Below are 12236 nucleotides of genomic sequence, written 5' to 3'. Positions count from 1 at the left end.
AAGTGTGATAAAAAAAATTAGATTAATATTTTAATTACACTTGATTTGATTGAGTGTAATAATATTTATTTTTTATATCACTTTTCAATTAAGTATGATTATTTATATTTTTTTTAATCACACTTTCTAATTAATATATGATTATATTTATTTTTTATATCACTTTTCAATTAAGTCTCATTATATCTTTTTTAGATGTATTCTCTGTTTGTATGATACATACACAAAGAGCAAACCAAACAACAAACAGACCTTCGTTTGCTCTCCTTCTCATATCCCCAATTGCTCTCCCTCTTATCAACTGGCCGTTGCCCATCGCTCATCATCCCTCTCATCGACGGTGATCACCGTCCCTCACTGTGTCTCACCGTCTCATCGCCACGGTCGGTATACTGTCTCGCCTCCCATTGATTTTGATTCAGGTCTTTCTCTCTCTTCCAATTTCATTCTAGCTCTAGGGTTTTTATTTTGTTTTTTGATGCTGTTGAATCTTGATTTCTATGAAATGAGTAAATGTGTTTTGATTTTTGTTCTAGATTTAGGGGTTTTTTTCTTTGCAGAGGCTTGATCTCTTCTGCTAAGGAATAAATGTATTGATGGAGATTTGAAGTATTTTTCTAATTGATTACAGCAAACCTGAATGTTTTGAGTGGATTATAGAAATGCGAGTCATCACACCATTTGAGTTTCGAGTGGAATCACTAGCTTGCGTATGCATTTCACCATTTTCCTTCCTTGTTTACTTGATTTATTTTAATCCATGCTCATATTTGTATTGATTGGGGATTGGCGTGAGTGCTGTAGTATGGTGTTTGGTTGGGTTTTTATTAATATTTATTGGTGTCATACAAGTTGTGTTGGTGGAATTTGATAACATGATTCAAGGGGGGTATAGGTGTTCTCTTTGACAGTTCTAATCGGTGCTTCACTGTAGAAAGTGTAATAGTGGATGTTAACTGGCTGTTCATAAGTGAGTGTTGGGTGTTTAAAGGTTTTACAAAATAGGATTACATCTGCAGGCACATATATAAGTATCTTTTTGTATTTTTGTTCCATAGTCATGAGAGAAATAGAAACTAGAATCTCCTATCCGTACTATATGTTGTATGATTCTTGTAATATTGATTAGAGTAATTCATCTACTTCTGATTTGAGTTTATTAAGGTGGTCCAATGCATTCTCACCATTCCAATGTTATGGTTTTTGTGATATGAAGGTAATTGTTTTGGTTGATATAGCTAGAATTGAATCAAATAACATACATGAATGTGAGGCAAGTATATGGGATGAAATATAACACATTAATACATACAAGCATGGTAAGGCAAGTAAACCACATTTGACATGCATTTGAGCACTCAAGAACACTTGACACAAAAAGTAACACATTTTCAGCAGATTTTAGATTAGTAGGAGCCAAAGGATTGGGTCGGAAAACATACTTTGGGACCTTTCTAGGTTTTGAAAATTAACATAAAAATAGAATAATAAGTTTACTTTCATTCTCAATTTCAAAATTTGCATAACCTAACTAGAATTTTTATCTATAGGCCATACACCGTATTCTATCTAGATTTGACACATTTTTAGGATAATTTCCCTCAATCTACCCATTGTACAAATAAATTTTTTTTGGAAAGAGGACTAAAAATGCTAAGTTTTGACATAAGAACCAACCTAAGATGATTTTTCTAGATTTATTTTTTTTAAATACACGAAGCGGACTGTTTTCTCGAAACACAGGGCTAGATTGTTCAAGAAAATTGTTTAGACTATAAAAACGTCTAATTAGGGGTAACCAAAAATGTCACATGCTCTAAACACCTCAAAGATCATCCCCTACATTTAGTTTTGAAAAAGAAGTAAGTTTAATATTTTTCCAAGAGTGATAAAGTTGCAACAATCATGAAATCAGTAGAAAATACAAGGTAACATTACTTATTCATACTAACACCTAAACTTAAACCCCATTTCCAAGCATACCAACATTTCGTATTGTAAAATTTGATGTATAGAGAAATAGAGAGAATGAATTATGTATTATTGATTGATATATTGATGTTATTTTTTGTCTATTACAAATGGTTCCTTATATAGATGTAGGTGTAGTGGATGGTGTGTAGTGGATGGTGATAGTGGTGTAGTGGGTTAGGTTTAGTGGAGTAGGTGAGGTGGTAGTGGTGTAGTGGGTTAGGTTTAGTGGAGTAGGTGAGGTGGTAGTGGTGGTAGGTGATGGTAAATTCTAACAGCCCCCCGCAAACTCAAGGAGGAGAGAAACTAACCAACTTGAGTTTGGAGAGAGTAACAAAACAAGAAAATACATAAAAATAAAAAAGGATAGGAGACACTGTATGGTCGTGACAGACCATTGGTGAAGACACTGAATGGTGGTGTCATAACGTTGTAGAGGACACTGTATGGTGGTGTCATAACGGTGTAGAGGACACTGTATGGGAGTGTCATAACGTGGTAGAGGACACTGTATGGTGGTGTCAGACCGATGTAGAAGACAGTTTATGGGGTCATGTCGGACCGTTGTAGAAGACAGTTTATGGGGTCATGTCGGACCGTTGTAGAAGACAGTTTATGGGGTCATGTCGGACCGTTGTAGAAGACAGTTTATGGGGTCATGTCGGACCCATAAAGGAGCTAACCGGAATCAATGTCGGGACAGTTTACAGAGTCTTGTCGGACCCATAAAGGAGCTAACCGGAATCAATGTCGGGACAGTTTACAGAGTCTTGTCGGACCCCTAAAAAATACACTGTATGATGGTGTATATAGGCTGCCCAAATATATATATATATGGATATATATAGTGAGCCCTCAAAAGGCGCGCCCTCAAAAGGCGCGCCCACTTTATCAAAAGATGTGCCATGAAAAGGCGTGCCAGTTTGTCGGGCGTCAAGAGGCGCGCGATGCGCGTGGCTGCCTCGGCTATATAACCAAGACTGAACCTGAGGCTGAGGCAGAGGCTGAGACAAAAAACCTGCGAATTTCTCTGAAAAACTCTTCGTTGTGCTGAGAGAGAGAGTCTGGAACACTCTGTTGCGAGAGATAGTCTGTAATACTCTGTTGCCCAGAAAATGGCCTCGTCTTCCCGGAGTCTGCTCACTCTCTTTCCAGACCTCAACGAGTCAACAAGAGAGAAAACTGGTGCGGTGGCACTGGAACCTCAACCAAGTGCCCCGGAGTTTGCTCCGTTGAACTTTCCGATGCGGTCTGTGGAGCAAAAAATGGCGGTGCAGTCGGATGTGGAGGCCAATCAGTATACGTTGAAGTCATGTGTGGAAACCATGACGGCGGTTACAAATCTGTCGCACCGGCTGCAGAGTAGGACAAATGAGGTGCAGCAGTTAAACTCCCAGCTGGCTCTGCTCCAACGCATGTATAAGGATGCGCGAGCAGAGATAAGCGTGCTAAAGGCAGAAAACAAGGAGCTGAAGCGGAAGGCCACCGTGATGTTCCGATTTGGAGGTCCGCCATATACTGCAGGGGAGGAGCAGGGGGTAGTGATCGTGCCCAGTGGAGTGGGAAACACGGAGGCAACATCGTCAAGGGCCGCCCAGGACGGAGGCAAGAAGAAAAGACCGGCGGCAGAGTAGAGAAGAAAAATCCCACCTGTGAATGTGGGTGTTTGTTTGTTTGTTTGTTTGTTTGTTTTTTTTTTTTTTTTTTTTTTTGTATGTGGAAACATGGTGATCGGGGTGAGCTTTGACATGAATAAAATGAGTTTGGTGTGCAGATCTTCCTGCGTCTTTTTTTGTTTTTGTTTTTGTTTTTGTTTTTTGTTTTTTTTGTTTTTTTTTTTTTTTTTTTTATAAAAGAAAAGAAAATTGAAGAGAAGTGTGTGAATGTGAAAGTAATAAAAAAATAAAAAAGAAATGGGAGATTTAAAGTTGTGGGCGGGTGTGTTGGTTGCTTTTCAAAAGATGGAGTAAAAAAGTTGAGTGGGGAACATGAGTGTGTGGAAAGAATGAAAAAGAAAAAAGGATGGGTTGGATTTGTACAAAATAATAATAAAATAAATGAGTGGAGAAGGCTGGAAAAGGGAAGAGAAAAAGAAAGAAAGGCAAAGTATTGGTTTGTTTTGGATTCCAAGTAACAATGGAGAGAAACACTCCGGTGAGGAAGCCTCACACATCCACTGCGTGCTCACGGCTTTGAAGAGACCCACTTTCCAGAACTTCGACCACTGCAAGCACTCCACCTTCTTCAGATGTCAATGCTGTTCTGCCCTCATTAAAACCCACTAAAGATTCCATAAGTGTGGAAGGTCCAGCCAGTACATCTCCACTTGTAGATACCATTACAGGGCCAACGACTAAAGCTCTAACTGGGAACTGCTTGAGACAGTGATGAAGAACCTTGACTATGCCAATGGAAGGAAGCATGCCTGTTTTCACAATATCAACATTCATGTCAAACAGCACGGACTTTAATTGCTCTGCAACAAAATCCTCGGGCACAATGTTCACACCCTGAACTCCAATGGTGTTCTGAGCAGTGACAGCTGTGATCACAGTGGAACAGTACACTCCACGGGCTGCACAAGCCTTGAGAGGGTTATGATTTGTATAGGGAAATGAAATCCGGCGGGCGGTCAAGGCAAGGTTGCCGCCCGCCGGAAGGCGAAGAACACCAAGAGCTTAACCTATAGCTCTGATACCATGTAAAATTTGATGTATAGAGAAATAGAGAGAATGAATTATGTATTATTGATTGATATATTGATGTTATTTTTTGTCTATTACAAATGGTTCCTTATATAGATGTAGGTGTAGTGGATGGTGTGTAGTGGATGGTGATAGTGGTGTAGTGGGTTAGGTTTAGTGGAGTAGGTGAGGTGGTAGTGGTGTAGTGGGTTAGGTTTAGTGGAGTAGGTGAGGTGGTAGTGGTGGTAGGTGATGGTAAATTCTAACACGTATATACACAGGACATGATAGGAGGTAGATTAAGAAGAGTAAGCAGGATTAGAGAAGAGAAGAGGCGTGTGTAATTTACCTTGAGGCTAGCTTTCAAGTTCTGCTCTCTCTCTCTCTCTCTCTCTTTCTCTTCATCTTTTTTTCTTTTTTTTTTTTAAGTCTCAAACTCTTCACTCCTCGTAGTTCAATAGCTCACAAATGAGAATGAGGGACTGAGAGAGGTGAAAATATATATACATAATATAGACTGAAGAATTGGAACTAGGGTTGCATGTTTGTCTCCTCATTTGCAAAGAAATGTGTTGTTCTGGTGAGATTCTCGCAAGTTACAAGGGAATAAAGGAGCATAGGAGTTATAAGGAACTAATGGAGCATGGATTTGCCACCCCTTCCCTAAAGAATTAGATCAAATACACTTAAGGGATTTATGGCATATATGAAGATTGAATACGAACTATCTGCCTATACGGTGGGTCATGTGGCATCCAAAAGGACATTTGGTCTTGGTTGGTTCAGAGGATTCCAATGTTTGGACATGGAATGCTGGCAAAAGTGCCTATCTTAATCTGTTTTCAGTCATGCTAATAGTGTGACTTGTGGTGATTTTACACTAGGTTTTAATTGAACCTTAAGCAAAAAACCTTGTTTTGTTTAAGGTTGTTGTCAGGGCTTGAATCATTTGAATGTATCCTACATCATAGCTATTACATGGGAAACAATTCTAGGTGGACAATGGCAACTTGATATTGAGGAATGCTGTTATGTGCTCACGGTGTATTGTCACTTGATTTGGTGAGTTGGAATAATGCCTTCACAAGTATCAAACGCATTTAGTAAGGCCAAATTGCATTTAGTTTTCATTATTTTGGATAGTTTGGCTTTTCCCATTTATTTAGGTGTTGCCTTTTTTCTTTTTCTTTTTTTTTCCGATGAAGACTATTGATCATAGGTGGCTAATGTAACTTTGGTGAGTTAAAAAACATGGCCTTGTGGATGCTATGAATTAATTTGTTGTTGCCCTGCTGTTATGTTGACTGTGGCTCCAGCCATGCTCATTGTTGTGTTCTTTCACCTCTGTAGCAGCTTTGCTGCTATGATTCCTTTTTTGTAGTAGCTTTGTGGTTTGCTGCTGTCTATAGCCCCGGCCTAAGTCCAAACCAACCAATAAACATGAGAAGAAAATAGCCACCAGTGAGTAAATAAAGTAGATCAACCAAGACTATATAGGGAAAAACACTTACCATACTTGGTTGATGGTCAGATGTAGGAACCAGATTATATAAAGAAGAAAATTAGATTTAGAGCTATGGCTCTATCATATGTGAAAAAAACCAATTATGATGAGTGGTTTCTTAGTTCCTGGAGACTTCCTAGAACAATTCTTAAGCATTGAGGTTGTCTATTTTGTTTGAGGGTTGAGTGGTGGTGAGCATATATTGAGTGAGGCTGTTGTTCAGAGAGTGAACTGTGAGATTTATTCACCACCATGCCACCGCGTCCACCTCTACCTTTATTCCATCACCACCAAACAAAGAAAATAATTTCTCTAAAAAAGATTTTCTGGAAAAAGTTTTCCATAGAAAATGTGTTCCACTAAAACAAATACAGCATTACAAAGGATAACCCAGATTCTGAGGTACTACAGTATTATGACTTTGTCACCACAAGTTGAAGCATTTTCAGGGCCTGCTATGCCTTCTCTAACCAATTTAATGACATTCTAGCAACAAGTTAATAAAGCATTCAAATAAGGTTAAACAAGTTAATAAGGCTAAACAAGTGTAGTAAAGCTTTCAAAGTGTACTCCATGTGAATAAGGCTAAACAAGTTAAAATAAGGCTAATGTTCTGTTTTAGTCTAATGTGAATAAGGCTAATGTGAATAAGGCTAAACAAATTAATAAAGCATTCAAAGTGTACTCCGTATGAAATTCTAGATTTTTCCTCATTTCCATGCTCCACACAATTTTCATTTGTACAGAACTTCACTATTCCACTAATGTTCTGTTTTAGACTCTTAGGAAATGAAAATGTTTTGGCCATATCCTTGGAAACAAAATAAAATTATGTTCCTTGATTGTAAATGTGTAAATTCATCAATTTATGAACTCCATTAGTAAGAATTTGATAAAGAAAAACATTTAAAAGGTAAAAAGGATGGGTAAATTCAACACTTGCAGTCTTCCATGAAGAAATAATATAAAATGAATTGGTTTGTTCAGGTGTAGCTGGATTTGAGGATTGTGAGGATTACTAAAATGTGGGTTGAGTGGTGTGAGACCATATATCTGTGGGTTTATACTAATTTTATCTTTTGCCTATCTATGTGTGTATCTTCTATTGTAGGTACAAGAGGGAGTATTGTGAGTTTGAGTGTTATGTGGTTCGTAAAAGTGGATTAAGTGTAGTAAGACCAAAATTGTGTGTAGATTCCCCCAATACCTGCTTTTCTTGATGAGTGTGAGGCACATTTGTGGGTTGAGTGACTTAGGAATTCATTGTGTGGTGAGATTTGGTGCAGGTTTTGTATTATCTGGATATGATGTTATAGTGTATCGATTCATTTTAGTTATAATTTACAGAACGCACCAAGGTGGTGCTAGTGTCACTGTATAACTGCATGTAAACCTGCATCACGTGCTTAAGGCATTTGATTGCTAAATTATTTGTTTGCTTTCACATAAATATTTGTTGGTTTGGTATCCAGAAGTTCATTTTTCAATAACTTATGAAAAGAGTTAGCTATGTAGCCTTTATGAGCCATAGTCTTATCTATAGTTGAATCTTGTTTCTGATATGTTTTCCATGATTATGCATGAATCTGCTAATAAACAAATACACCATGATTCAAATGCTGGCTTTATTAGATGGGATTTATACTTTTTTGGTTGTTGACTGGTTTTGCATAGTTGGTTAGAAGAAAGTTTCTTTTCAATGTAGAAGTCAAATGACATTGGAGATCTAGAAAGTTTGGTGCTGCTTTTAAAATGTTTGAAAATTATGGAAAATGCCACATTCCTAAGTATGGACAATCAGGTAAACTGAATATGCTTCCCCCAGCAGCCCCCCAACACAAAAAACAAAAAAACAAAAAAAAAAAAAAAAAAAAAGAAAAAGAAAGAAAGTAAACACACACACATATAGAGATTAAGTCATGGTTAAGTAAACTTGCTGTTAATTTTTGCATTATCATGTGTTTTATTTTTGGCAATTATTTTTGTGCAGAGTCATTTGCTTAAAATGAAAGGAAACCTCAACCATTAAGGTTCCCCCTAAACTTTCACAAAACTCATTATAAGTGTCATCAACATACTCTTAGGTATCTAATAGTGCTAGATGTTAACTTTTTCAATTTATTTTTGGGTTGGTCTCCTATGTTAGTAATGTCACATACATTAATTCATATTTTGCTTAATCTAGTTAACATTCTAAACAAATTGAACAAATTGCGAGGTTTCAAAAGTCATAGAAAAAACAAAGTATTATAGTGTTTGAGGTGGAAAGGTATCACGGGAAATTTTTAGAGTGGGAAAAGTTCAGATTCTAACGGACAAGCTTCTTAGGCTTTGTTTGGCATAGACTATATAATCCATCTTTTTATCTTTTTATCTTTTTTCCATCACATCACCTCTCTACTTTTCTGCACATCTTTTCGTAAAAAGACAAAAAGTGCACTTTTTTAGGACACCCCAAACCAACCCTTAGTTAGTATATTATGTTTCTATGTTAATTTAGTATAAACTTTCTGTAATAACCCTCACCACTAATTACTGATTAAGCTATTGATTATTGCTAAACTGAGACTGATCATGATAAGTAATTGAGCTGACTGAAAAACTGAACTGATTGATTGAATGTGCTAGTTTAAATGCATATCTATCTGTTGACTGTTAAACTATCTGTTCATGTTTTATGCTTTAAACTGCAAATTGAAGGCCTTATCGGCGGCCGAATCTGAAATTGATTAGTGATATGTGTTAATCATAATTTATGTGATTTTATGGTGTATTTACCTGAAATGTGATTTTGTATGATTTAATTAAATTAAATAAAGATAAATTACAATAGTTGGCTTAATTACCACTTTGCCACCTAGTGGCCCACCTCATACAAAACATATTGAGCTTCATTACATTCATACCAAACATTTCATCAGCCTTTTTCCTTGAGAGCTAGCCAACCAAGAGTGAGACAGAGTGAGAGAATTGAGTTCAACTTGATGGTTTGCTTGGAAATTGGAAGAATTGTTAGAGAATTTAGCAAATTGAGCCTCTAGACTTGTGATTGGAGACTTAAGGTAGAGATTCTATCCCTTGATTTATGTATTTAATTTGTATCTTCATGAATCGTGGAAATTTAGTGAGTTAAAGTCTAGAATTGATTTTATTTGTTGAATTGAAGCTCATTTCATGCATGCATGCCTCTATTGAGGAGTTTAAAGTTGTTTTCATGGAAAATTGTCACATGCATGTTCATATTTTTGCTAAGGACCATGAATTTATCTTGTTTTGAAAAGAATTGGCTCAGTTAAGCTAGCATTTGAAGCTTTGAAGTGTTTAAATTCTTGCATGTTCCATATTAGTCTTGTCCATGAAAATTAGTTTGAAATTGAGTTTAATTGAACTACCTTTGGGCTTTGATTTCTCAAATTGACCTTTGAAACATGTTATGTTATGAGTTTTGAAGTGTTTTCCAGAAAATTAGCCCAAAAGGATCGAATTTAGTACATTAAAACTTGGTTTTGAGCTTGAGGTTCGAATTTGGAATTTCTAGATTTTGGACTCACGCTCGAGCGGAGTGACTGGCGCTCGAGCGTGAAATTCGTGCTTCCAGCACTTTGCACTGTTTTACAGTCCGCTCGAGCGGGGTATTAGATGCTCGAACGAGGACTTGTGTCGCACGCTCGAGCGGGTATCGAGCGCCCAATCGAGCGTGATTTTCACACATCCAGTACTTTTTCAGTACGCTCAAGCGGGAAAGTTTACGCTCGAGCGGGGAATCCCACGCTCGAGCGAGACCCTTGTTTTCTAAAAATTTTGAAAATGTTTTTAAAGTGCATCTTTGCATCCTCATTCCATTCTAGGCATTCTTAGGCCTAGTTTAAGGCATCTTGATGAGGATATTGAGATAGAACCACACCGAGTCAAGATAGGGATTAAGTTATTATTTTCCCAACTATGTAGCTTAGTGTGTGTTCATTCTGCAACTGTGTAGGATTGGCTTTCGGAGACGCGCTCTAGCTTATCTGTAGCCCAGAACTCTGTGAGTAACAATGTTGTAAAGATATGTTCGAAAATGAATATTTTCTTAATGATCAATTGAACTGTTTACTGTTAACTGAATGAATGTTGTCCTCTATTCTGAACTGTATTATGGCATTTTTAGCAACTACTGTTACTGCTACTGTTACAGAGATCTCTGTCGGTTCCCATGTTTGGAACCATTACTGATGGCCATCATTGACTGTTCGGTTTTTCAAAACCTACTGTTTACTGTATTGTTCTGCTATTGGATGTACCACATATGACTGTTATGACTGAATGAATGATATACTGAATCAATTGACTGTTTTCAATACTGAAAGGACATTTATTCTTAACCTCTTTACGCATTATGTTATTCACTGGGCTTTAGCTCACTGCTCATATATATATGTAGGTGTACAGGCACCGGATCGTTGCTAGAAGCGTCAGGGTAAACTCCAATTTTGTCAAGCCAACCTTTGTGTCTCACTTCGAGGTTCCTAATCTGTTCAAGCTAAGGCTGTTTGGGGAGTTTTAAATTTCCCCCTTTTTGTTTATAATCTGTATAGACTGAATGACATCGTACCGTACTGTTATGGTAGGGATCCGGTCCTTAACCTGAATATCTGTATATGATGTATGCATGTACTCTTTTGTTCTGAATGTGCATATATATGAAAAGTCTTTTTGCATACAGACTGTCACAGCTCATTGGACATTATCTATTTACTGTTTTGGCTTCCGCCATGCCCCTGTACTCTATATTATTGTTTGACTGTTAAGCAGGCCTTTGGTGATCATGGATTACTGGCCGGTTACGATGCTAAACCCATAGGGGCGGGTTTGGGTCGTGACACTTTCTTTTTCAACTAGGGTAGAATAAAAAGTTACTTTGACATTTAGGTACGAAAGGTCCCAGGAAAATAGTGAAATCTGTGTTTAAAGGCCCAGGAAATATCACAAACACCTTGAGACGGAGCAACATAAGTTGTGCAAACTTACAGAACAATCACGTGGCTCTCGGTTTGAAAACTACTTTGAAATTTGCACTATTCCAATACTTAGGCACGAAAATAAGTCTTGGAGAGGGGGGAAAGCTTCAAATAGGCACCAAAAGGCTCGGGAAACATCATGAACACCTCCAGAGGAACCAATGTAAATTGTGAAAGCTTATAGAACAAGCACGAGACTCCCAAAAATTTACCACTGTATTCCAAACTCATAGTAACCAATGTAAGTTGTGAAAACTTACGAAACTAGCACGAGACTTCCAGTTTGAAAACTAAGTAGAAAAATACATTTTTTTAACACTTAGGCTTGAGAATAGACATCGAGGGGGGGCCAAAATCGTAAAACAACCACAAGAAGGCCCGGAGAACACCCTGAACACCTCGAGAGCGACCAATGTAAGTTTTGGGAACTTATGAAACTAGCACGGGACTCCTGGTTTGAAAACGAAGTCGAAAATGTACTTTTCCCAATATTTAGGCTTGGAAATAGGCCTTTGGGGGGCCAAAATCGTGAAACAGTCACGAGAAGGCCTGGGAAACACCTCGAACACCTTGGAAGGGACCAATGTAAGTTGTGGAAACCTATGAAACTACCATGGGACTCCCAGTTTGAAAACTAAGTCGAAAAATGCACTTTTCGAAAAATGTTAAATTGTATATTTTATTGATAAGATAGTAATATTTTTTTTTTGGTTACAGATTGGAGATTAGAGGTGGACGTGTTTGGTAATTTAGAGAGCAAAAGCTTGCTCATTTTGTGTTTTTGTTAATATTACTTGACATGTATTTTGCTTGCGTTGTATAGTTTATAATTTTGTATATATTAGGAGACATGTTTGGTAATCTGCACTTAATATTATATTTTTGTGGATATTAGGAGACGCGTTTTCTGTGGATATTAGGAGACGTGTTTTGTAATCTGCAGTTGATATTGTATTTTTGTGGATATTATGAGACATATTTCAATTGTGATATTTATGAAAATGAACAAGTTTTTGTATTGATCTAGTAAACATGTTATTAAAATGTGCAGAGAATTTTTAGTGAAAAAAAAATTGA

At 37.2% G+C, this 12236-nt stretch overlaps 1 long non-coding RNA gene across 1 annotated transcript; it reads left to right on the top strand.

Annotated features, from left to right (window-relative positions):
• Positions 1-210: 210 nt before the first annotated feature.
• On the top strand, positions 211-10861 carry LOC145807422 (uncharacterized). Its single transcript, XR_014350492.1, has 2 exons — positions 211-422; positions 10583-10861. It is a non-coding gene; the product is annotated as an uncharacterized LOC145807422 (long non-coding RNA).
• Positions 10862-12236: the final 1375 nt, after the last annotated feature.

Source organism: Camellia sinensis, chromosome 14 (assembly GCF_055761805.1).
Source record: "Camellia sinensis isolate YWXY chromosome 14, ASM5576180v1, whole genome shotgun sequence".
In the NCBI taxonomy this organism is placed as follows: Eukaryota; Viridiplantae; Streptophyta; class Magnoliopsida; order Ericales; family Theaceae; genus Camellia; species Camellia sinensis.
The sequence above is the reverse complement of the archived record's forward strand: the minus strand, read 5'-3'. Positions and strand labels throughout refer to the sequence as shown.